The sequence below is a fragment of the Tamandua tetradactyla genome, chromosome 3, assembly GCF_023851605.1.
Source record: "Tamandua tetradactyla isolate mTamTet1 chromosome 3, mTamTet1.pri, whole genome shotgun sequence".
NCBI classification, from domain to species: Eukaryota; Metazoa; Chordata; class Mammalia; order Pilosa; family Myrmecophagidae; genus Tamandua; species Tamandua tetradactyla.
The window spans coordinates 17,673,302-17,700,865 of NC_135329.1; the positions used below are offsets into that span (position 1 = coordinate 17,673,302).

The window sequence follows — 27,564 nt, forward strand, 5'->3', positions numbered from 1 at the left end:
TTCTTGAAGACAACTGTATAACTATATCACTTTTGCAATGTGACTTTGTAATTGTGAAAACTTTGTGTCTGATGCTCCTTTTATCCATAGTATAGACAGGTGAGTAAGCACATAAGGATAAAAATTAAATAAATAATAGGGGGGTCAAAGGGCAAAAAAAAAATGGATAGTTTAAAGTACTGATGGTCAATGAGAGGGAAGGATAAAATTTTGGGATGTATGAGTTTTTTCTTTTTTCTATTTATTTTTCTGGAGTGATGCAAATGTTTTAAAAATTATCATGGGCATAGGTACACAATAGTATAATGATATTGTGAGCCATTGGCTTTATACTATAGACGGGCTGTATGTGTGTGAAGATTTCTCATTAAAAATATATTTTTTAAAGTGACCTTCTGCAGAAGCAGCTAATTGGTCATGATCAGGAGCATTAGGAATCAGGCAGCCATTGCACAACATTCAGGCTCTACACAGCCACTGTTGGCATTTTGAACAGGATAATTCTTAGTTGTGGGGGGTTGTCTTATGCATTGTAGGATGTTTAGCAGCATCCTTGGCCTCCGCTCACTAGATAGCAGTAATACCTACTCAGTTGGGGCAATCAAAAATGTCACCAGACTTTGCTAAATGTTCCCTGGAGGGGGTGGCGGTGCAAAATAGCCCCTGGTTGAGAACCTTTGCTGGGATATAATCATCTCAGCCTCCTCAGGAATTGAGGAAGTTTCTGCTATAATTGCTATTTTCAGATGCATGCTGCTGTAGCTGTGCTCTTTAGAACAGCAAGCATCACCGGAACAATTCAGCTCCAAAGCTACCACTGTACCTGCTGTGAACCATACCAGCACAATGAATGTCTATGCCTCTCTTCTGACTTAACTCAATTTCAAATTCAGGTCTTGCCTGAATGCATCTGATTGGTGGACCCTAAATCATATCCAGACCCCCAGCTACAAGGGACACTGGGAAATGTCATTTTTAGCTTTCTAGTTTTTGTAGTACAAGAAGGCACCCTAGAAGGAGGTTGGAATAAGTATTGAGAGAACCAATTTACCGTATCTACCACAGCATGTAAACTTTTTGTTCTTGCCAAATGAACCAGGCAAGATGGGAATGCTAATCTGTTTGAGTGGAAGTATTTTAAAATTGTTCTCAAAAAAAAAAAGATATGCCAGAATATTCTACCAGTATCCATCATCAAGAAGATAAACTCTGGGACATAGTATTTTATCACTTGTTGTCTTCATCAGCCAGCGAATGCTAATACTATTTACATGTATAAATATCTTGTCTCCTAAGAAGCTGTAAATTCTTTAAGAGTTGTGCCATTTACTCCCATAATCCTTGGGCCTAGTTATGGGCATATGGTGGATATTCGGTAAAAATTATTAAGCACTTTTTTAAAGTAAGTTGAATTAATCATCAGAAACAGTCAGGGGTATCTCTAACTACTACTCTTTAGCCAGGATATAAGAGGTCCTTTTCTTTCCATTGGAGAAGAAGAAGCATCTAACTGCCTGGAGAAGTCAGGAAAGACCTGAGAGCACAAAGCACCTAGGCTGAGACTGGGAAGTTGAACCGGGATCCACCCAGTAGATAGAGAGAGCAAAGAGTATTCCACAGAGATAAGCTATGTGCATAAGGGGAGAGGCCTATGAAAGCATAAGAACTTTAGAGGCATTCCATTGTTCAGAGTGGCTACCCTTTAGGGTGGGTGGTGGAGGGTAGGAAAAAAAGAATGTACAAGAAATTGATGTCATCTCTGCTTGGAGTGCATTGCTAAGAAGTTTGGATTTATGGATATATATATCTGCATTGAGAAATAAATAGATGCATGCTTGTATCATAGTGTCCCCGTAAAGGTCAAATGGAATTGCTGTTTTTAGAACTAGTAGGTATAACATGGACACCAGCCAGTGTGCCTGGGTGCAAATCCCAGCTCTGCTACTTACTACCTGTGTGCCATTGGATAAAGTTTCTTTAACCTCTCTATGCCTCAATTTTCTCATCTGTAAAATAAAGATATAGTTGTACCAATTTCATGGGATTGCTATAGATTAAATGAACTAATATGTGAAAAGTGTTTAGAGTAGGATTGGCATGTAGAAAGCGCAATGTAAGTATTTGCTATTATGGCTGTCATACTAGAGAGATTTTATGGTTTGTTTTTTCCCTGAGAGGAAGAAGTTTTTGTCGTTTGAGTTTTTTGTTTTATTTTGTTTTGTTTTGTCTGAATTTTGAGTACTACCTGAGTGCCTGGGAGGATCTTAGAGAATGAGGAAATGAGGGATGGTGCATTGTCTGCCCCTTCTTGTCAGATTTTGAGACTCTGAATATACGTAATCCCTGTTCGGGACCCATTGCCCAAGTAACCTAGATGGGGAAAGAATGTTCTCTCCACACTGTGCCAGCACACAGGGGCAGTGAGGCCAGCTGTACCTGATGGAAGGACCAGGAAATAGTGTTCCTATGGTGGATACCTAACACTGAGGCACCTTCCTTCGGGACTGGAATACAGTGGAATTTCCATGAGGAGGCTACAGTGAGAGCTGAGAGTGCATGTGAGTCACATCGGTGACTCAACTGGGGGAGACTTTGAGGGAAGGATTGAGATGGACACTCTTCAGTTGCAGAGTTAGGATCTAAAAGCCATTGTAATTTAGGTATTCATGTTGAAATGACCTAAATTGTTCCTAAAGAACGTTCAGATTATATTTTAAAATAGTAGCAGTTTGTTTTCTCTGAAAGATACAACTACAGGTGAGTTTCAGTTTTCCTTTTTGCTTGTCTATAATTGTCCAATTTTTATAATAAGCATATAATCAGAAAAACTTGGTTAAAACATTTTTGGTTTAAAAGAATGTAGGCTTCACTGTAAATACCTGATGGGGTTTTGTTGAGGGACTGTAGGTAGTGAAGTGAATGGATCAACACTGAGGAGAGAATGGAGGATTAATTAGAGTGTGATAAGAATGGATGAAGAGACATCAGTTAAGGTGATGTTTGCAACAGAGCAGAGGAGAAATGCAAAATGCATTGCTTTGTTGGTGGGAATAGAGAGGAAAGAATAGATACAAGAAACAATATGGAGTTAGCCTACCTGGGTCAAATGATGGGGGAGAGGAGACCAGGGAAAGGCAGGAATGACTCCAGCATAACATCCTCTCTGGCTTCCTGTGACCCTCCATTCCCGTTCCTCTGCTGCTTCAGTAGACCAGATACCCTTGACCCCACCCGACAGGGCTATTTGGTGCCACAGGCAACCTTGTCTAGCTGAGCTGCACCCATTTGTGAGCAAGATCACAGAGGAGTTTGCTGGAACTCTCCCTATTTTACTGGCAGATAAATCTCTGTGGACAGAAAATTAAACCATTTAAGAATCTGACAAGCCATTTCCTCATCGTAATCATGTCCCACTATACCTTCTTGGGCACTCAGTGCAATGGTTTGGGATCCCATGAAACTGATCCCATGAGGGTTCTCATCCAAGTAACACTATTCATGTAAGGTGAATTCCTTCAAATGAAACTCAAGTCATATTGCTTAGCAATTGGCTGTAGCTCAAGGTGGAAATATGGATGGACTATAAAGGCCTAATGCTTTGTCGGCATAATATCAGATGTGTCTAAGTGAGCTACAGCAAGTTTCAGGAGCCTCTGCAAAAGCAACACAAACTGTGCAACAGGTTCAAAGAGGTGTAGTTCCTTTTCATCTAAAGCAGACCAGCACTTGTAGATGTGGATGCATTTTGGAACTCCATTGAGTGCTATATGGAGATTGTGGCCAAATATCGATCAATCAACTCATTGCCACCTCCAATCTGTTGGGCCATCATTTGCAAGTCCCTTTTGAAGAACCTGAACTTCTCCCCACATGTATTTATTTCAGCACTTATGTAGCACCATAATCCATGCCATCTGTCGTGAAATCCCATATGTAATTAGTTTCACAGACTATGGGACCAAGTAACCACACATATATATAATAAATGGGAAGTACTTTATGATACATACACCTGAAATTAGGTGGGTAAACTGCACTTGGACACATAGAAGCTCAGTTTGGAAAAAAAAAATCATAGATTGTATTTCTTTTTCTAAATGATTATGTGAAACCCTGAGTTGCTTACATTTCTTATTCAATTCGAGAAATTTCCAGGATTCTACTCTATGAAATTAACTTTTGGAAGCTGCTAGGAATTCTCTTTTCATTCCATGCAGTCAAAAGTCTTCTCTCCTCTCAAGGTCTTCCTTCTAGCTGGATTTGGCAGTGATCTCTTCAGCCCGTTTAGGGAACCTACCTGGGACCTCACCAATTCCTTTCTGGTCTCTTCTTAACCAGAAGTCCTCAGGTCATAGGGAGGAGAAGTCCAGTCCCTTGGCCAAATTTTGCTTCCCATCCTCTGCCCTTGTTTTCCAACCCACTTCAGCACATCTCTTTTTACAGTCTTTTTTTAAATACCTGGTGAATAGAGATGATGTAAGTACCTCCTCAGGATAACTGTAGTTTACTCATTCTGTTTGCCCTGTCATCCCCTCCTTAATGCCTAGGGCACAGATCCCTTCTTGTCAGAGTCAAGGGCATGAACCGTACCCAGTGCTTCTTGAGGAAAAACACTACAGTTGAGCATGACTTTGCCTGGTTATTCAGCTCACTTGCCAGCACTTACTAACAAACAACATCCTGGTAACTCTGTGTATGTTATTGCAAAGTTCTTTCAGGTCCTTCCCTTTACTCTTGGTGCTCTCCAATCTCCCAGACCTGCTTAAGGGATCCCAGCTGCCATAATGGCCACCTGGTGAAGACTTACACATTGGTGAGACTGTTTAGGTGATGAATGGAGCATTGCCTTCCCAATCCACATTTAGGGAACAGTTATCTATATCCAGGTCCACAACCAGTCCATTGAGATGGTTATGGAGCAGCTACTCCAGCCTCCCCTTTACCTGCAAAGCTTGAAATATACACACATCACTATCCCAGGCCTGTTAGGGGATGACAAAAGTACCTTTACACTGTCCAGCCCTAGGGCCTCTATTTCTCTAATTTTATAATCAGATACTTTTTTATTAGAGCACAGTTTAACTGTGATCAGAGTAAATGAAAATTTTCTATTTTAGTGAATTATGTTGAAGACCAAAAAATTTTATTCATCTATTTATGCAGTGCTATTAAGTCAATTAGGCAGGTGTAATGAGTTTTCTCTCCTATTAATTTTCTCTTTTCCATTCTAGGGTCTCTTCTTAAGCCCAACCTGGAATCTCTTTCTCTTTATCTTTTAATCACAGGCCCCAGTAGTCTGTGTTCTTTTTCCTTTTTCAGCAGCTGCCGCCACCATTCTGAACATGTGGCATTTTTCTGCATCCTCCCTCAGACCTTAAGCCTGCCTGTCTAGTGGACCACAATGTTCCTTACCCTCTCCATTGGAGCCGCTTCCCCAAAATGAGCATATAGGACTTTTTGACTTAAATTCTAATTGCCATGGGGGAAACAGAGAGAGAACTAACCCACAGGGAGAATTTAAGAAGACTGGAAGTTGGTTCATTAGTTAATTGTTCATTAGCTCCTGATGTAATGCATCTACAGAAGATCAGCACTTGTAGATGTGGATGCATTTTTGGAACTCCATTGAGTGCTGTATGGACTTAATTCAAGGATGGCTAAGACATCACCTCACTATTTATTTCAGAGATGTAAATCACTACTCCCACCTCTGTCTGCCACAACTCCTAGAATGACTCTTGGGAACCCCTTTCCCAACCCCAAAATATATGCTGAACAATACATATTTATTACCTTGCCTCACATGGGAAATTTGCATCTCTGGAATGATCTCTTCTGGGTATTTCCTTATACAAAATATTATCAGAACTTTGTTGAACCCCCTCTTCCTAAGGATTAGGAGGGTTGAGTTTAAGATTTCTTAACTGGGTAGGGTTTGTTATTTGAATTGGTATGACAAAAGTAAAACAAGTGTGGCAGGTCCAAGGCAAATCCTTGAAGGAAATCTAAAATCAAGGCACACTGGTTCAAAGAAGGTCTGCTGGTGCCCCTAAATGATGAAACTGCTTAGACCTCAAGGAGGGCAGCTGGGTATATGCTGGTAGTAGCTGACCACCTACCCACATCCGCCTCCGGCATTTGCAGCTCCTGAACTGGTGCTCTGCCTTGCTTGGCTGAAGATGCCTGCATTTAGCTCTCCCTAGCTATGTCTCTCAGAACTCCTCACTGTCTTTGGCATTGCATGTAAGCTATCCAAAGAGACTTGGAGACTTCAAGTCACTTCCCATCTCAGGAGATACGAGAGTACGTGTGAAGCTATACCACCTATCTCCAGAGTAAGTGGGCTCATGAATTTCTCACAGCAAAATTTTTCAAAGGTATCAATAAGACCTCTACCCAGAATTTACTCTGAACTGTGATAGCTTTGTTTTCTTCTGCCCATACCATTTTCCTTCCCTTCCTGCTAGTTATAGAGCTTTTATTTCTTGTTGGGTACTCATATGTTTCAAGTAGGGTCAGTTGACTCTCTACCATCTCCCATCACAGAATTGGGCAGATGAATCAGATCTGGAGACTCCTATTACATCATCCCCTGGTCAAAATGCTTGGTTTAGGACTGAGCATGTAATCCGAACTAGGCCAAGTAACAAAAGACCATCTTAGCCTCACAAGGAACAGGCTTACTAATTTATGAAATCAACCCTGAGGAAAGCAGAAGCAGTAGATGAAGCAAGAGATGGAGTCTTAAAGATGCATTTAAGTCCTTAGATCAGTTATGCATGAAGAGAGTGTGCCCCCGTGGGCTTAGTTATACAAGCCCTTGGTAGAGCCACATGCTTGCATCTTCAATGACTTTTCCAATTAAGTTATTTTGATGAGTTTGATCACTGCACATGAAAGGACCCTGATCAATATACACTTTTCCTCTGTAACTATAGTTTCTATAGCCAGTTCTCTTCATCCCCCACTCCCATCTGCTCCAGCAGCAGTCCAGGACTTAGAAGGTGGGTCAGTCTGGGACTCAATAGTATATACAAGAATTTGACAAGGGTTTATTCAGAAAGGACTAATTACCAAAATATGGACAGGGTATAGGAAGACCACACAAGAAACAGGACAGAAACCTCGAGCATGTAGCCTAAACGGATGAGAGGAGTACAAGTTTGCCTGTAGCCTGAGAGAGAGTCATACAGATTAAGCTCCCTGGAGAGAACTCACTGACCTTTTGTCAAAGGACAGAACCATCCCAAGATGATATCATAAGGCAATCGGGAGCAAATACTCTGGGCTTCATTCTCCTCCTTCCCTCTAATTTCCTGATGGTGCTCCCAAATGACTGAATCCAATAAAAAGCAGAAAGAAGCAGACTGAATTACAAGGTCAGCATCCCAGGGCAGAAAGCAGTATAGAGAAGAGTGAAGAGTAGCTCTGGAAGGCCAAACAGAGTAGTTACAGCACAGAGGAGTTATTTCCCAGTCAGCCACATAACCTAATGGCTGACCCAGGAGAAGTTCATGGTTACAGCCAGTGCCAGTCAATCAAATGCATACCAGAAGAAGCCATTTCAATGGAGAATTGGGAGTAATCTAGTCTTGGCCATAGCATGAATTTTTGAGCCTGTTCTCAGTATTTGTATTGGTCAACACAACTTGGTTCATCTTCTCCATATTCCTTTGGCCCTTCTCTCACCTAGCATGCCAAAATCCCATCCTCCACACCATACATCCCTCTACCTGTCCAAATGATCAGAGATCTTGAACCAGTATACACATTATATGCTGTCCTGGACTCACAGGCACCTCAGGCTAGTTACAATACCTAGTCGATTGGAAGAGGAACAGTCCTCAGAACACACTTAGGGACTCACATCAAGCATGGGTCCACCTATATGCCCATCTTTTCCTGGGAGAACTAGAGAACCCCACCACACCCAGTCATCAGAGTGGGTTAGGGAAGTTGGTATGAGACCATATCAATGTAGGACAACTTTGGTAGTTAAAATTGGCTTCAGAGCTTCCCACTGGGTTGGCCAAAGTTATGTTGGACCTGCATTCCAGTTCACAATCTTCCTCTGCCTACTCCTGCTTCCTCCACCTTTTATTCATAGTGTTGATCTGTAATAACATTAATAAACATCTCTGTTTATTAGTGTTAACACATGGTGTTGATCTCTAACTATTATTCTCTGCTGGAGAATAATAATTAGAGAAGACTTTCCATAACATCACATCTACATACCTATTTCCATCTGTGCACTGCACCTTTTATCTTCTTATTACGGATGTATTTGTTTTACTAAGGCCCTGCTCTCCAGTTGAGCACTAGGCACTGTCCAAACTCACCTGTCAATTGACCTGATCCAGCAATTGTTCCCTCTTTTGTGTCATCAGTTTTTCCTTTCTACTGGGTCATTCAACCAGCATATAAACCTACTGCTACTTCTCCCATTTAAAAACAAGCCATTACCCTCTTTTGATCCCATTATCTCCTCTATTCATTACCTCATTTCTCTTCCTCTCCTTGTGACAAAACTGTTTGAACAAGTTGCTCTAATTTCTCATCTCACTTTCTTTATCTTTTTAATCTTTTTTTAATTTTTTAATTTTTATTAATAAAACCAATCAACATACAATATGAACATTCTTTTTTTCATCACAGTTGTATATTCATCATCATGATAATTTCTTAGAACATTTGCATCAATTAAGAAAAAGAAAATAAAAAGAAAACAGAAAAAAAACTCCTACATATCTACCCCTTACCCCTCCCTTTCATAGATCACTGGCATTTCAATCTACTAAATGTATTTTAACATTTGTTCCCCCTATTATTTATTTATTTTTAATCCATATATTTTACTCATCTGTCCATAAGGTAGATAAAAGGAGCATCAGACACAAGGTTTTCACAATCACACAGTCACATTGTGAAAGCTATATCATTATATGATCATCTTTAAGAAACATGACTATTGGAACACAGCTCTACATTTTCAGGCACTTCCCTCCAGCCTCTCTGTTATGCCTTAATTAAAAAGGTGATATCTACTTAATGCTTAAGAATAACCTCCAGGATAACCTCTCGACTCTGTTTGGAATCTCTCAGCCATTGACACTTTATTTGGTCTCATTTCTCTCTTCCCCCTTTGTCGAGAAGGTTTTCTCAATCCCTTGGTGCTGAGTCACAGCTCATTCCCTTTCTTTCTTGAACCCCATTACTCAATTGAAACTTCTCTGGTCTTTCATAACTTCCATATTGTTAAATCTAATAGAAATTTCTCAATTCTCATCTTAATTGATCTGCCAACAATATTACATATAGTTTATTTTCTTTGATACACCAGACACGTCAGCTTTTCCTCTCTAGTCACGCCTCGGTCTTCTTTGCTGGTTACTCCTCATCTTCCTGACTTCTAGTTGTTGGAGTGGCCTGAGACCTCTTGTCTTTTCTATCTGCCCTCATTCCTTAGGTGACTTCATTCAGTCTTGGGCCTTTCGACACCATCTGTGTGCTTATACCTCCCACAGTGTTTTCCCTCCAACCCTGGCTTCTTCCCTGAAACCCCTGATTTTAATATCAAACTACCTACTCAACATCTGCACTTATGTTGTCCCAAACTTGCTCCTCTAGAGTTCTTCTTCATCTTAATAAATAGCAATTTTATTCTTTCTAGCTACTGAGATGAACGACTTTCAAGCGCTTTTTTTTTTTTTTTTTTTTTTGCATAGGCAGGCATTGGGAAATGAACTCGGATCTCTCTAGAACAGCAGATGAGAACGCTGTCTACTGAGCCACAGTGGCCTGCCCTCAAGTGCTTTTTGACACCCCTTTTTCTCCCACCTCACAATCAATCTGCCAGTAAATCCTATTGGCTCCACCTTCAATTATAAAGAGAATCCAACTACTTTCACTACCTTCGCTGTCACTACCTTGTCCAAGCTCTCATCATTCCTCATCTTGATTTTTTTTTTAATTTTTATTGTGGTAACATATATACGACATAAAATTTCCCGCTTGTCCACTTATGTGTGTACCATTCAGTGATGTCAGTTACAGTCATAATTTTGTGCCACCATCATCACCATCCATTAACAAATTTTTTACATCACCTTAAGCAATTACTCCCACCCCCTCTCCAATCCAGTTATCTATACTTTGTCTCTATAAATTTGTTTATTCTAGATATTTTGTATAAGTGAAATAATGCAGTATTTGTCCTTTTTGTCTGATTTATTTCATTCAACATGATGGCTTTAAGGTTCACCCGTCTCATAGCATGTATCAGAATTACATTCCTTTTTATGGCTGGATAATATTCCACTGTCTGTATATACCATATTTTGTTTATCCATTCATCTGTTAATGAACACTTAGGCTGCTTCCACTTTTTGACTATTGTGAATAACATTGCCGTGAACATTGGTGTACCAATATCTGTTCATGTTCCTGTTTTCAGTATTTGGGGGTAAATACCTAGAAGCGGAATTACCAGATCATATGACAATTCTAAGTTTAACTTTTTGATGAACTGACAAACTGTTTTCCACAGTGGCTGCACCATTTTGCAGTCCATACCAGCAATGCACAATGATTCCAATTTCTCTCCATTCTCCATAACAATTGCTACTTTTTGTTTTTTAAATAAAAGCCATCCTAATGAGTATGAAGTGGTATTTCATTGTGGTTTTGATTGCATTTCCCTGATGGCTAACAATGTTTGAGCATCTTTTGATGTACTTCTTGGCCATTTGCATATCTTCTTTGGATAAATGTCTATTCAATTCCCTTGCCCATTTTAAAAATTCAGTTGTCTTTTTTATTGTTAATTTTGTAGGAGTCCTGTGTATGATCTGGATATTAATCACTTAAAAAATATAAGGCTTCCAAATATTTTCCCCCAATCTATAGGTTGTCTTTTTTACTGTCATGATGATATCCTTTGATGCACAAAAGTTTTTAATTTTGATAAAGTCACATTTATGTATTTTTTTCTTTTCTTCTTCATGCTTTTGGTATAAAGTCTAAGAATCCATTGCCTAAAACAAGGTCCTGAAGAAGTTCTCTGTCTTTTCTCCTAAGCATTTTATGGTTTTAGCTTTCATATTTAAGTTGTTGAGCCATTTTGAGTTATTTTTTATATGGTAAGAGTCCACATTCATTCTTTTGTGTATGGGTATTCAGATTTTTATGACACTTTGCTGAACAGATTACTTTTTCCCCTTTGAATGGACTTAGTCCTTTAGTTGAAAATTAATTGGCCATAGATGTATAAGTTTACTTTACCTTGATTAATGCGATAGTTTCTCAACTGGTATCCCAACTTCAGCCCTTACTTTCTTTCAGCCTCTCTCGACTGCCTGACATTGGCAGGTAATAAAAGAGGAGGAAACAGCAAATACCCAATTCTCGCGGGTGGATGTAGGAGAGACTGAGTGGAAAGGTAAAAAGGCATGCGCGCTCCATATTAAAGACATTTGATGGGTACAGAAAGCAGCCCAAGAATGAGAACAATGAAAAAAAAACTGGAAACAGCATAGAAACAATGCACAGAAAGAGGAAGAGGAGGGGCAAAATAAAGGCTCTTTTTAATTTTCATTCTTGTTTTTACAGCTTTATTGAGATATATTTCACGTATCATAAAATTTATCCATTTAAAGTGCACAGTTCAGTGGTTTTTAATATATTCAGAGTTGTGCATGAATCACCACAATCTAATTTTAGAACATTGTTTTCTTCACTTTCTTGATAGTGTCTTTTGATGACCAACAGTTTTTAATTTGGGCATCAAAATTAAAATGATTTTGATGAAGTTTGATTTATTTGCTTTTTTCTTTGGTTGCTGGTGCTTTGGTGTCATATCTAAGAAATCATTGCCTAATCCAAGATCTTACCAATTTGCACCTGTTTCCTTTTTTAGAACATAGTTTTGGCTCTTGTATTTACATTTTTTATCCATTTTCAGTTAATATTTGCACAGTACATGGTGCCCCAAATTAGAAGTTTAAGTAAGAACTAAGTGTAATCTTTCAGCTCTCACATTAAAAGAAATTCTGACCTCATTTGGTTAAAATGAGGGCGAAACAGCCACTCTAATACATTGGTGGAAGAAATATAAATTGGCATAACATTTTAGAAAGGCATTTTGGTGATGTGTATGAGAAGCATTAAAATTGCTTTGTGTGTGTGTAGAGTTTGAATATGTACCAGTCAGTATGGACCAAGTAATGCTGTTGCAACAAAAAACCCTTGAATCTTGGTGAATTATAGTTACTGGGACCATGTCCTCTCACATGGGGACCCAAACTGATAGATTCTCAACAGTCTGAAGTGTTCCCACTAAGACAGAAGGAAGGGAATGTGACAAAGAGAGAATTGTGTCTTAGAGCCTTCCATCATTACCCCTCACAAATAATTGGCCCAAACTAGTTACATGACTGCAGTAATCTGTACATCCCTGTTTATGCATGATAGCTTTGGTTTACACCTCTTATGAATACTACCCTTTTTTTACTCAAAAATGCCCCATCTGGATCATAAATTGTATCAATAGCCTACACATGGTCACTCCTGACTTCAAAGGGGCAGGGACCTACAATCCTATCATATGCTCAGAAGAAGGTGAACTGGGAATATATGGTGAACGTTAGACTACTACAAAAGGATACACACTAAAATGTTAACATCATTTCTGGATGACACGGTTCATGATTTTTATTTTCTTCTTTTCACTTATCAGTGATTTCTTACTTTTTTTTTTTACACTGAACATGTTTTATTCTTTAAAATTTACCTTGTTTTATTTCATCTTTGTGACCCCTCTGTGAAGTGGGTATTATTGTCTGCATTTGAAACACGAGGCGGCTCTGACTTCGGGAGTTTCAGTGAAAATAATAGCTGTGATTTATTAAACATTTAGAAAAAATGGTACCAGGCATTAAACCAGGCAGCTTACAAACACTTTCTCTAAACCTTCTACACAAATCTGTAAGGTGAGCGTTGTGATTCCCATTTTACAGTTGAGGAAATGGAAGTTCAAAGAGTTTAGTTAACTTGATCATGCTCAAAAGGTTAAGGAGTTAGGGTTTGAACCCAGTTTACTGTTTGAACCGAGGTCTTTTTGATGCCAAAGCACATACCTTTCTCTGTAACTGCCTTAATAGGATCACAAGGTGTAGGTAAGGGAATGACAGGTAAGAAGCATGGGAATGTTGGTTAAGGCCACATGAGAGGATTCTGAGTGCCGGGATGGGAGATTTCTATTTTACTCTTTAGGGAATCATTGAGACCATTCTAAAACTCCACACTGACCCTTAATGAAACTACCTATACAAAGGTGAAGGATGAATGGAAAGAGGTTGGGAAATCAAGGCTATCAGAGTTAGGGATTATGAGGACCATTTAGTTAACTATAGAATTTTATTCAGTTATTTGACATACAAATAAATATTAATGATACTGGAAATGGCTCTGTATATGTATAATGTTTAATAAAAATATAAGAACACAAAATCATGTATACAGTATGGTATCATCATGCATAAAAGTATAAAAATATAACCATAATGATAATAGTAGGTTATGTTTGAGTGTACAATTTTGGATGATTTTTCTGTTCTCTTTTTGTATTGGTTATCTGGTGCTGTATAACAGATTATCCCATACTTAGTGATTTAAAACAACAGGAATATATTGTCTCAGTTTTTGTCAGGAATCCTGGTGTAGCTTAGCTGGGTGCTTCTGGCTCAAGATCTTTCAACAGTTTCAGGTACTTTCCTCCAGCCATTCCAATACACCATAAACTAAACAGGGATATCTATATAATGCATAAGAATAACCTCCAGGATAACCTCTCAACTCTGTTTGAAATATCTCAGCTACTGACACTATTTTGTCTCATTTCCTTCTCTCCCTTTTGGTCAAGAAGGTTTTCTCAATCCCTTGATTTTGGTCCTGACTCATCCTGGGAGTCCTGTCCCACGTTGCCAAGGAGATTGATACCCCTGGGAGTCATTTCCCACATAGGATGGGATGGTAGTGAGTTCACCTGTTGAGTTGGCTTAGAGAGAGGGGACACACCTGAGCAACAAGAGAGATTCTCTGGGGATGACTTTTAGGCACAACTATGAGTAGGCTTAGCTTCTCCTTTGCAGGAATAAGTTTCATAGGGGCGAAACCCAAGATTGAAGGTTTAGCTTATTGAATTGGTTGTCCCCTCTGCTTGAGAGAATATCGGGAATTCCCCATGAGAAAGTTGAATATTTCCTCCTTTCTCCCCAATCCGCCAAGGGAACTTTGCAAATACTTTTTTATTCTCTGCCCAAATTACCCTGGGGTATATTGCAGCATGACACCAACCTGTATAAATGCCCTATCCAAGATTCCATGTAATAATGGTGTTCAAATAAACTGATCATACAAATTAAATTTTATAATGTGCTACCCAAAATATAAATTTTGTACCAAATAAACATCCCTTCCTTTGGTCCCACACAGAAGTTGAAGTTTTAAAATAACTGCCATATTCTTTTAAAGTCTGTAAATCCAATCCACGCTCAAGGGGAGGAGATTACATGAAATGTGGATACCAGGGCATGGAGATGATTGGGGTTCATCGTTGAGGCTATCTGCCATAGTTTTCATTTTCGTATGTTTAAATTTTTGTACAATTAATGTGCTGATTTGAAAGGAGGTATGTACCCTAGAAAAGCCATGTTTTAATCTTATTCCCATTTTGTAAAGGCAGCCTCTATTCAGTACTGTACGTTTGAATCTGTAATTAGATCATCTCCCTGGAGATGTGACTCAATCAAGAGTGGTTGCTAAACTGAATTAGGTGGAGATATTTCTCCACCCATTCGGGTGGGTCTTGATTAGTTTACTGGAATCCTATAAAAGAAGAAATATTTTGGAGAAAGCTGGAGATTCTGAGAGAGCAGCGAATGACATAGCCATGAGAAGCAGAGAGTCCACCAGCCAGTGACCTTTGGAGATGAAGAAGGAAAACACCTCCCGGGGAGCTTCATGAAATAGGAAGCCAAGAGAGAAAGCTAGCAGATGACACCATGTTCACCATGTGCCCTTCCAGCTGAGAGAGAAACTCTGTGTTTGCCATGTGCCTTTCCACTTGAGAGAGAAACCCTGAACTTCATTGGCCTGCTTGAACCAAGGTATCTTTTCCTGGATACCTTAGATTGGACATTTCTATAGACTTGTTTAATTGGGACATTTTCTTGACCTTAGAATTGTAAACTTGTAACTTATTAAATTCCCCTTTTTAAAAGTCATTCTGTTTCTGGTATATTGCATTCTGGCAGCTAGCAAACTAGAACAATTACTATTTCTTTTTTAAGTTTTATTTTTAATCTAAGTAATACATGCACATAGTTTACAAAGTAAGATAGTACAATGGTATCTAAATGGCACAGACCCACATCTACCAATGCCATATAACGTGTATTAAAACAAGAATCACTGGGACATTGGTAGGCAGAAAAGCTTAAGGGCTCACATGATCCCCCAAGTCTCATTTCCCGTCTAGACATGTGCTTGGCTGGGAATAGCAGTTCTATAGTGCAGGAGGAGCTCCAGGAGAAGAATCCAACCCTATTTATGCCCCACCATAATTATAAGGGAGTTGGGGGATATCAGAGAATGCTGAGTCAAATAGAGACCATCATGGGGGGGGGGAGGAAATGGGGACCTCTGGGGATGAACCCCTGATTTTAGCCAGAAGACTCCAGATCTTCTGTTGAGCTAACTCAGACCTACTCAGCTAGCTTCTTGATAAGTACTGAAATGGGACAAAAGAAGGTGTGAGGCTGCAGGGCCATCCCAACTTATCTCTCTTTATATTACCGGGATATGGTGAAAAAATGTGGTCCCATCCCACCTCCACACCATTCCTAGATACCACACTCCAAGGTCAACCACTTGCCATTCTTGTAGTTATTTATTTCAGAATGTATTTCCATATTCTTTTACTGATCTTTCTTGACTCATCCAGTTTTTACTTTATCTATGGATTTCCAATTATAGAGTATGAAGGTTGAGTACTCTTTCAATCCCTCCCATCCTTCTCCTCCCCCTGTCCATCAAGTCTAGAATATCACAATTAGTATTAAAATAACATTCAATGTTCATTCATTCATTCATTTATTAATTCATCAAATATTTATTGAGAGCATCTGAGGTGCCAGACTACATTTTTAGGGGTTGGAGATTCTCAGGAAATCAAAACAAAGTCTCTACATTAATGAAGTTTTTAACAATTAATTAGAACATGTTCACTGATGAAGCGAGTAATATACTCTAATGATATTTCCTTTCTTGTATAACTTTGTTTTTCCAAAAGTTAATAATTACTTTTCTTTGTTTATTTGCTTAGGTTTCTATGTACCCAAATTATGCTTCCCACATTTTTCAATCGAATTATATAACAGACTCTCCATTATTTCTCACCTGGTCAAATGTACCATGTAATCTATTAATTCTTCTCCTTCTTCTCCTCTCCCTCCTCCTTTTTTTGCCACCTCCTTCTTCTCATTCTCTCCCTTCCCCTCCCCTCCCCCTCCTTCTTCTTCATTCATGTAGGTTTTAAATTATTCTTTTCTCACTGTGGGTTGTTTTTCATTCTTTGACCTGGATACTCAGTAAATTTCTTCAACTTATATAAGCATGCCCTTCGGTACTGGGTATGTTGTCAGAAAATTTTTTTTTTAATTTTTAAAATTTTTCCTTCGCTACATTTTCTCTATTCTCTCTTTATAGCATTCCTATTAGTAAGATATTAGACTTCTTGAATAAGTCCTCTAGTTTTTAATATTTTCTCTTCTGTTTTCCATATTTTTGTCTTTTATTATACTTCCTGAGAGATTTTCTAGACTTATCCTCCCAAATATTTTATTATTTTTCATTTAGATAGCCATATTTCTAACTTCTAAGAGTTTGTTTTTTTCTCTGTTCACTGTAACTCCTTTTACTAATATCCATTCAATATTCAATATCCCTTTTATCTCTCTGAAGATATTAATAGTTGTACTTTTCTTCTAATGGAAGATGTCTATCATCTTTCCAATTTATTTTATGATAATTGACCATTCAGACTTTCCACTTTTTCTTGGGTCAACTTTTGCAACTTATTTTCTGCCTGGAAATTATTAATTTCATCTAGATCTTCAAATTTCCTGTCACAGAATTGCCTAGAACAAACTTTAAAAAAAGAAAAAAACTACTTTACTGTATTCTGTATCTTCTTTTTCATTCTTGTTTTTGCCTATTTTACTTTCTCCCCTTGATCAAGCTTACAAGGAGTTTACATTTTTAACAATGTTTATTGTAATGCTTCTTCTCTTTACTCTCAAGTTTTCATTTCCATTAATTTCAAGTCTTATTGTGATTTTCCTCTTCATAATTTGTTCTTTTTTTCTAATTTAAAAAAGCTAGGTAAAATAGGTACCTAGCTCCTTATATATTTTATCAAGAGACTTTTGGGGAGTGGGGGGTTGGGTTTAGGGTGCAATATCAGTATATAATATGAGAAAATATTAGAGTAAGCTAAGAAAATTTATCACGTCCAATTAACTAAACGTGACATTCATTAGTCATTATATTTTCATTAGTTATTTCATATTCATTAGTCATTTCATATTCATTTCCATTTATTTGTGTGCTGAAAGGGATAAGAGGGGGACTGGGTAGAAGTTGGGGGTAATTTGGTAGCTGTGAGCGCAGATGATGGCTGGTGTTATTAAAGAGAATAGAGAAAAAGAAACAGGAAAGTTTGACATATACATTGGGTTGAAATTCTTTGGGAGCCTAAAAGATAAAACCACACAAAGAAGGCAGTTTGGGAGTTAGAACTAAATAATGGTGATTTAAAATTGAATATGGGGCGTGGGGAGAACATTTCTCTCACACGTGCAATTAGTGTTACTACCATTTACTGGTGACTGATAATTTAAAAATAATACTGGGAATTCTTTTAATTAGAGAATATCCTAATATTTTCCCCAGTGTGTTTTCATGCCTTAGGAAATGACCACTGAAATATTATAGCTTCTAAATCCCATTCTGTGTTTTTACTACTCATAGTATCCTTATGATATTAATTAATTTATTTTTGGGGGGGGAGAGGAATATATGTTTGTAAATGAGATCTAATATTTCCTCGAAAATTAGTCTTGTTTTGTTCTTAGAAATTTGAAGAAAATGAAACTTTTAGTCAGAATCTAATTTTCCCCTAATACCTGATGATTAAAATTTTCAAACATGGAGAATTTGAAAAAAATGTACAGTGAACACCCATATGTCTGCCACCTAGATTATACAATTAGAATTTAATTGTTATTAGTTAGAATTAACAAATGCCTAAACCCATGAGCGATGTTGAGTAGACGATAGTTCTGCAATAATTACACAAGAAGCCTTCTGTCCCCACTGGTAAGTCCAGTGCTTCATAAGAGTTCTGTACTGTAGCCAATTTCATCAGTGCTTTCAACAAGCCAACACAGGTCAGTGGCTAGCTGGGTGGAGGAGTTTCTAGAGACTTCTTTCCAGCTTCAAAAACAACAAAGTCATCTGGCTGGTGGCCTAGAGACACCTACAGCTTTGAGTTCTTACAAGCACATGATGTCCACAGACATCACCTGGGACTTTCTGGTTTTGCAACAAGGGAACACCTGCCGCTGCTCTGGCCTAGATGGTGACAGGGACAGTGATGGAGATGGGAGGATAACTTGGAGTCAGACTTCCAACATCGCTTTCCCTAAAAGTTCTACTGTAATGATGTTAGTGGCAACTTTGCCTTTGGGTACCACAGTGTTTTCCCCCCACCCTCACTCATTTCTACCAATTCATACCACGTTCTCTGTCATGATTTTCAGAACTATTAAAGCTTTTAAAGAAAGGGGAATATTCATCTTTGAAATTTCAGGAAAACAGTGGCAATCATATCTCTAAGTTGATTCCAACTACTATTTGTGGAATCACAAACTATATTTTTCAACTTAAAATAATTGCCTCGTTTGGGCAAAATATCACATATCCTGGCTGATTTCTTTTTCAAGAAGGTCTTGGGTAAGGAACAGCCTCCAGTGCAAAGGGATATGTGCTCAACAGTAAGCTAGATTCCTTTGCCAAGTTAATTTTATTTTTAATAATTATTATTTTAATAATAATTTTATTAGTATTGAGCAAGAATGAGTAGAAACATCATTTGTGGCATTGGGGTTCAATAGTCCGTTTCACTGATTTGTAATTAGGAAAATCGCCCCAATGTAATGTCATGTTTGTTTACTTTGGGGGCCTTGTGATTAATTTGATATAATAGATAGGTTGACAGTTGGCTCCTTCCATCTCTGCACCATAAGAAGGTAGGAAAGGAGGTGTGTTTCTTCATGTTTGACTTCCCACTGTAACTATCTTCACATATCTGTGTGGGCTAATGGTATTTGTTTGTACAGGTAGACTTTTTAATTGTGAAATATAACATATATACATTTCAAAGTGTATATATATATATTTTTGCATCATAAGTGTTTTATCGCGAACTTCAGCAGTAATTATGCTAGATATATATATATATATTTTTGGTGATGATTTCTTTTTTCTTAACTTTTATTTATACAACAGTGTATAACCACATACATTCTTAATCAAAGTATATTTTAACAAGTAGTTTTAGAACAAATTTCAAAGCATGGTATGAATTATAGTTCCATCATTTCGGGTATTTCCTTCTAGCTGCTCTAAGACACTGGACACTAAAAAGAAATATCAATATGATGATTCAGTAGTCATACACATTTGTTAAATCCTGTCTTCTCTGTTCCAACTCCTCCCTCTCATTTGACCCATCTGTCAATCAATAGGGATATTTGGACAATGGCCATTCTAACTTCTTTATGTAGAGAAGAGGTATTGACATTATGGGGTAAGGGGATGCACCTGATTAAGTTCTTGGAGAGACCAGTTTATGAAAAAATAAACTGAGTGGAACTATTATAGAGTCTCAGATAGGGCCTTGGGAGTATTCTTTAGCGCTTTCAGAAATACTGTTGGTTGGGGCTTGGCATACCATGGCAATTTGCAATATCTAGCTGAAGCTTGCATAAGAGTAACCTCCAGAATAGCCTCTGAACTCTATTTGAAATCTCTTTGCCACTGATACCTTATTTTGTTACATTTATTTTCAGGTAGGCATTTAGTCAGGTAGGCATTATCTATCCCATAGTGCCAGGGCCAGGCTTATCCCTGGGAGTCATGTCCCATGTTACAAAGGAGAGTTCCATCCCTGGACCTCATGTCCCATGTAGTGGGGAGGATAATGATTTTACTGGCAGAGTTGGGCTTAGAGAGGGAGAGGCCACATCTAAGCAACAGAAGAGGTCCTCCAGAAGTAACTCCTAGGCATTATTAAAGGTAGGCTTAGTTTCTCTGTTCAGATATGTTTCATAAGAGGAAGCTCAAGATCAAAGTCTTGGCCTATTAACTTGGGAGTCTCTAATGTTTGAGAGAGGATCAGGGTTTTCCCAGGTGGGAAAGTTTAATAGTTTCATTTTTTTTCTCTAGTGTCTTAAGGGACTTTGTCAATACTTTTTAATTATCTGTCTAACATACTCTGGAATGTACACAGGTATTACCTTAAGCTATAGAGGATTGCAAGACCTCTTTCCCAGTCTATGCTCTATGTGTTTAAGTTGTTTAACTGAACTAGCCAGACGGGTTAAGTTAGATTGTGTGCTACAGAAAATTAAGGTTTTGGACAAAATAAATCTCTTTTCCTTTAGTAGGTGAGGTTCTAAAATACAGTCAATATCGTACTTCATCTCTACAGGTAGACTTTTTTTTTTTTTTTAACTGATCCAATAGGTTGTTTTATTTTCTTACAATGTCAAATTCAAACCTTCCATTTTTAGTTAAGGTAAACTGTAAATTCAGTAGCAACAATATACAAAGATTTTGTCACATAAATTATTTTCCTTTTAGGTGGTCAACTGTTTCCAACTAACTCAACTGGGATAATTGCTTTTACAGAACTGGCTGTGATTGAGCCTTCTTTGCATGCAGCTTTAGTTCTGCAATGAATGAACTTATCAATTGTCTCCGTTTCCCAGTATGTAGAGATACTCTGCACCACGTGGTTCTCCATCCATTTTATCATGTGTTCTTGCTCCTTTCAACACATCATATTCTGTACAGAAATCTGGTAGTCCAGGCAATTCTTTATTATTTTTCTAATTGTGAAAAATAACATATATATATATATATATATATAACAAAAAATCTCAGTGCACACTGCAACAATTAATTATAGAACAGATTTCAGAGTTTGGTATGGATTACAGTTCCAAAATTTTAGGTTTTTCCTTTTGGTTACTCCAAGACACTGGAGATTAAAAGAAATATCAATATAATGATTCAGCAGTCATACTCATTTAAGTCCTATCTTCTCTGATAATAACTTTTTCTTTTGAACTTTCTCCCAAACACCTTCTCTTTTGATTTTTCTCCCAAACTTTAGGGGTATTTGGGCCATGCTCATTCTTACTTTTTCATATTGGAAAGGGCTGTCAATAATATGGGATAGGAAATGGATCTAGTTGATATTCTGGAGTGGTTGGCCCCTCTGGGTTTTAGAACTTATTTGCCCTAGGAACCCATCTGGAGGTTGTAGGTTTCTGGAAAGTAATCATGGTGCATGGAACATTTGTAGAATCTCAGATAGAGCCCTAGATGTCCTTTAGGGTCGGCAGAAATGGTTTTGGTTGGGGTTGGCAAATCCTGGTAAATAGCAATATATAGCTGAAGCTTGTGCAAGAGTAGCCTCCAAAATAGCCTCTGGACTATTTGAACTCTCTCAGATGCTGATACTTTATTTTGTTACAAATCTTTCTCCCTTTTTGGTCAGGGCCAGGTTCATCCTAAGGAGTCATCTCCCATGTTGCCAGGGAGGCTTTCACCTCTGGATGTCATGTCCCATATAGCAGGAAAGGTAATGATTTTGCTTGAGAGTTAGGCTTAGAAAGAGAGAGGCCATATCTGAGTGACCAAAGAGGTCCTCTGGAAGTAACTCTTAGGCATAACTATAGGTAGGTTTAGGTTCACCTCTACATAGAGCAAACCTCAAGACCAAGGGCTTGGTCTATTGTCTTGGGAGTCCCTAATGTTTGAGACAGAATCAGGGGTTTCCCCAATGGTAAAGTTTAGTAGTTTCATATTTTTTCTCCCATCCCTCAAGGGTCTTTGCCAATACTTTTTAATTATCTGCTCAACATACTCTGGGATGTATATGGCCATTATATTAAGCTATAAGAATTACAAGCCCTGATTCCCATTCTGGAATCCATGTGTTTGGGTTGTTTAAATCTTTCTACACAGACTGAGCTAGATTATGTGCTACACAAAATTTAGGTTTTGAACAAAAGTAAACCTCTCTTCCTTTGGTTTCATACAGCAGGTGAAGTTCTAAAATACAGACAATATCATCTGTACCCCAGTTTTGTTTTGTTTTTTTAGTGACAAATCTTCACAAACATTCAGTCCATACATGGTGTACAATCAGTATGCAATCATGGTGTACAACCATGATCATTTTTAGGACATTTGCATCACACCAGAAAAAGAAATAAAAAGAAAAGACTCATACATACCATACCCCATACCCTTTACCCCTCCCTCTCATTGACCACTAGTATTTCAATCTACCCTATTTATTTTAGTCTTTATCTCCTCCCCCATTATTTTTTTATCCATATATTTTTGTTCATCTGTCCATCCCTGGACAAAAGGAGCATCAGAGACAAGGTTTTCACAATCACACCATCATATTGTAAAAGCTATATCGTTATACAATCGTTTTCAAGAATCAAGGCTACTGGAACATAGTTCAACAGTTTCAGATACTTCCTTCTAACCACCCCAATACACCATAAACTAAAAAGGGAAATCTAAACTTCAAGCTAATCTTTCAACTCTGTTTGAACTCTCTCAGCCACTAAAACTTTATTTTGCTTCATTTTTCTCTTCCCCCTTTTGGTCAAGAAGGCTTTCTCAAGCCCCTACGATGCCAGGTCCTGGCTCATCCTGGAATTCAGGTCCCATGTTGCCAGGGAGATTTACACCCCTGGGAGTCATGTCCCACACAGGAGGGAGCGCAGTGAGTTCACCTGCCAAGATGGCTTAGAGAGAGAAGTCATATCTGAGCAACAAAAGAGGTTCTCTGGAGATTACCCAGATATTCTGATTAACCTTAGTCCCCGACCCAGTCAGCTTCACTCTTATCTCTAACAGAAGGCTGATCTCTTTAAAGGTTGTTGTATGTGCTAATGCTGACTTTCAGACCTGCAGAGCCCCTACTCTAAGTTTTAGGTCACACACAGCTACCCAGAATTCCAGGGAGATGCCAGCTTATACATACAGCACAACATCTCAAAATCTAGAAATAATGTTTACAGTTCTAGACTAAATGTTACTGCTATAAAAGCTTACAATCTAGACCCCAATTTTCTTTTTTACTTTTTAAATCATATAATATATAGCATAATGTATAACAAAGCAAAGAAAGAAAAAAACAATAGTTTTCAAAGCACTCCTCAACAAGCAGTCACAGGACAGAGCCCAGAGTTTGTCATGGGCCACCATACCATCATCCCAGACCTTCCCTTCTAGTTGCTCCAGAACATTGGAGGCTAGAGGAATATATACTTTTTATTATCACTTTTTTTGCATGTGAAAAATAACATATACACAAAAAAGCAATAAATTTCAAAGCACAGCACAACTGATAGTTGTAGAACAGATTTCAGAATTTGGTATGGATTACAATTCTACAATTTTAGTTTTTTCCTCTAGCTGCTCTAAGAAACTGGAGACTAAAAGAAATATCAATATAATGATTCAGCAATCATACCAGTTTATTAAACCCTACTTCTCTGTATAATTCCACCACCATCTGTGATCTTTCTCCCACTCTTAAGGGGTATATGGGCTATGCCCATTCTAACTTTTTCATGTTGGAAGGGCTGTCAGTAATAAGGGTCAGGAGATGGAACTAGCTGATATTCTGGAAAGGCTGGCCCCTCTAGGTTTCAGGACTTATCTGGTCCAGGGACCCATCTGAAAATTGTAGGTTTCTGGAAAGTTACCCTAGTCCATGGAACTTTTGTAGAATTTTATATATTGCCTTAGGTGTTCTTTAGGATTGGTTTGGAATGGTTTATAAGAATAAACTTCAGGATAATCTCTTGACTCTGAAATCTCTCAGCCACTAAAACTTTATTTTGTCTCACTTTTCTCTTCCTTGTTTTACTTCTTCTGGTTGGTCAATTTTTTGCTCACTGATTTTATTAGCAAATTGCCTAATAGAGGCACCATTTTTTTGTAAGTACGTTGATGAGCATCCCTACTGTTGATAAGGTTCCAGAGCAGCCTCTTGACTCTATGTGAACTCTCTCAGCCACTGATACCTTATTTGTTACTCATTTCCCTCTTTTGGTCAGGATGTCATTGTTGATCCCACAGTGAAACAGCCAGACTCATCCCTGGGAGTCATCTCCTATTCTGCCAGGGAGACCTTTATCCCTGGTGTCATGTCCCACAGAGGGGGCAGGGCAATGATATCACTTGCAGATTTGGGCTTAGAGAGAGGAAGGCCACATCTGAGCAACAAAAGAGGTCCTCTGGAGGTGACTCTTAGGCACACCTGTAGGTAGGCTAAGCTTTTCCGCTATATATACAGGCTTCACAAGAGCAAACCTCAAGTTCAAGGGCTTGTGGGCCCCAATTTTCTTATAAGTATTTTCAAAATGCTACCATACAATATTTGCTCTTTTGTTTCTGGCTTATTTTGCATCACATCTTTGCATGCCTCATGACTTTTTTCCTTTCTGTAGCAGCACAATTCAATCATCCGTAAACACCAGTTTGTGTCCAGGCAATTCTTAATCTCCTTGTATACTCTGTGCAGCCATTCCTGGTATGTAACCTCCAAGGCCACAGCAGTGTTATTCCTCTGGACATCAAAAAGGTAATGGCGCTTCTGTACCAGTGCCTGCTGTAATTTCTCTAAGTCAGATGCATCTTGGATGTTTTTGATGGAAGCTTGCTTCACCTCTTCTTGGTTGGACAATTTTTTCCTCACTGATTTTATTAGCAAATTGTCCAATAGAGGCACCACTTTTTTAAAACTACATGGATGAGCAACCCTACTGTTGATAAGGTGGAGAAGGTCTCTTGGATAATCACATATTTCTTTGGATAGAAAATACAGGATAAGGCCAGTTTTGAGCATGTGACATCAGTTTTAGGATGAAGGAACTGGAATAATTCCTCAGGGGCCAGCCCAAGGCAGACTTTTCCTCCATATTCAGGAAGAGGCAGTAGAGGGGCAAAATTTGGCAGCCCTTTATGAAAGATTCTTGTTGTGTGTAATACCCCTGGACCTAGGAAGGCTGCATCTTTCAGTGAGGAGGTTGCTGTGGCCACTGCAGAAAGTACCGCAGGGGACAGCATATGCAGCAAGTTCCAGGCAGCAGTCTCAGTATCCCTGTGACCCCAAAGCGCCAGGTAGACTTCTATAATTAATATTTATAAAGCGTTTTTTTTTTAACTTCCTAACTCCTTCTGGAGAGTTCCAAATCTCATTAGTAGTCATGCTAATGTAAAATTTTTTTTTTTTTTTTTGCATGGACAGGCACCGGGAATCGAACCCGGGTCTCCAGCATCACAGGCGAGAACTCTGCTTGCTGAGTAACTTTATTTTAAAACTCCTTTTTTAAAAGGTTTTTTTTTTTTGCAGGTTATACATGGCATATATGGAAAAATTCAAAAGATACAAGAGATAATGCAGTGAAATGGAAGTTTTTTTCATCTTTTCCGCTCCATACTCTAGCCCCAATTTCCTCCTTAGAAACGACCACTGCCAGAGATGGAAACAAACGTGCTCCTGTATGTGTGTATAGAGATTTATGCATACTCGGACTGTTCTGAACCTTGCTATTTTCCTTAGAATATACTGAAAAGTTTGTGTATCTCTGCATATAAAGCTGCTTTGTATTTTTAAATGACAATTTACCGTTCCCTCAGATAAATGTACCCCACATTATTTGACCCAGTCCTCAAGAACGGACTTTTTAGCTTGTTTCCAATTGTTTGCTCTTCCAAGCAAACTCGCGATGCCGCTCTGTGCCTTTTCAGGTTCTCCCTGCTGTGATTTTCATCTGCTGCTTCTTGCAGCACGACTGAAAAGTTACTCAGCAGGGCTGTCCCGAGTCGCCTCGCCTTGCACCCTAGCAGGAATCTGCGGCGTTACTGCGGCATTGTTGTGAGAACTCCCGCGTCCATCTGCCTTCCCAGGCCCTGGTGGCAGCGGGATCTATTATTAGCTCTGTGTCAGGGACTAAGCGCTGGAGCGTTTGTGAGCACACGTGTCCCGCCCCAAGTGCTGGTGAATCCGTGCGTGGGAAGAGGCAATTTGGGGCGCAAGTGGCTGCTTGTTGTGGCAGAGCGTGTCGATCCGGGGTGGCGTTGGCTGTGTGAGGTACGCGGCCCGGGTGTGAAACTCCCGACAATGCTCTCCCCAGCTAAGGTCCCCAGTCCTCCCCCTCCACGAAGAAGGTGTTTTCAAGGTGTCTCTTAGAAACAGGCACAACCCGGGGCAGCCCGACTCCAGAACAATGGGTCCTTTCAACCACCCCTTTGGATGTATGGCTCGTCACCATGACAACCACCCCATTGTTGAGGGGCCGAGCCGGTGGCGACTTCAGACGCGCTCCCCCGGGCTCCCCTCCCCCTCCCGGCACCGCCGTATGGTGTGTGTGGCACTGGCAGCTGTTGTCCAAAGAAGGCAACTCTTTGTCTCCGGGGGATGAAAGGCATTTGGTTTTCATTGACACCCTTTTCTCTCCGTCCGACAACTTCCCCCGGCGCCCCGCACCCTGTCCCCAGAAGGTGCCCCTCGATGCCAGAGCCCAGCCTCGCGCGCGCCACCGCGTAACTTTCTCATCAGTTTCCTCTCGGGGTCACTCTTCCTCGTGCAGTTCTGCCTTTACATCAAACTCTGGGTTATTAAAAGTCTCACTTTCACGTGTAGTGTAGAAAGGAGAGAAATTCATTGGAGAAGTCCCGGATTTCTGTTTTTCAGCCCCCTTTTTTTTTTTTTGGAGTTCCGCTCGCTGCGAGCCGGCGCTCCCCTCCCTCCCAACAGCACCACCTTCCGTAGCGAAGGGTTTATTGCCGGGTCTGGCCCTCTCAGCCTCGCAGCGCTTTGCCCCGCCGATGAAGTTGGGCCTGTTCGTTAATAAAAGGACCCGTTATTTTTTCCCCAAGTGATCTTTTTCCTATTTTAGAGCCTCTCACACTCAAACAGCTAGAGGCCCTCTGGCTGGAGAAAAGACAACACAATTATGCAGACAATATGACCTGCATATATATATTTTTTTCCAGACAGTTGTAATTTTAAATGCATTGTGAACTTTTTTTTTTTAAGTTTTGTATTGGCTTTAAACGAATACCTACATACGATTTACTTTATTTTGTATTTGGAGGAACTTTCTAAAAAATAAATTG

At 39.1% G+C, this 27,564-nt stretch overlaps 1 protein-coding gene and 1 pseudogene across 7 annotated transcripts in view; one reads left to right on the forward strand and one right to left on the reverse strand.

Moving 5' to 3' along the window:
- Window positions 1-27,564, forward strand: part of AP3M2 (adaptor related protein complex 3 subunit mu 2) — a 116,278-nt gene that overhangs the window by 43,272 nt on the left and 45,442 nt on the right. For 3 of the 7 annotated variants that reach the window (XM_077152599.1, XM_077152592.1, XM_077152595.1), the window contains one exon: window positions 11,344-11,440. The exons of the other annotated variants lie outside the window; for them this stretch is intronic. The gene's annotated coding sequence lies outside the window, so the exon portion shown is untranslated. The remainder of the gene's footprint in view (window positions 1-11,343; window positions 11,441-27,564) is intronic. 7 annotated transcript variants of the gene reach the window in all.
- Window positions 21,028-25,540, reverse strand: LOC143675973 (ATP synthase peripheral stalk subunit b, mitochondrial-like; annotated as a pseudogene).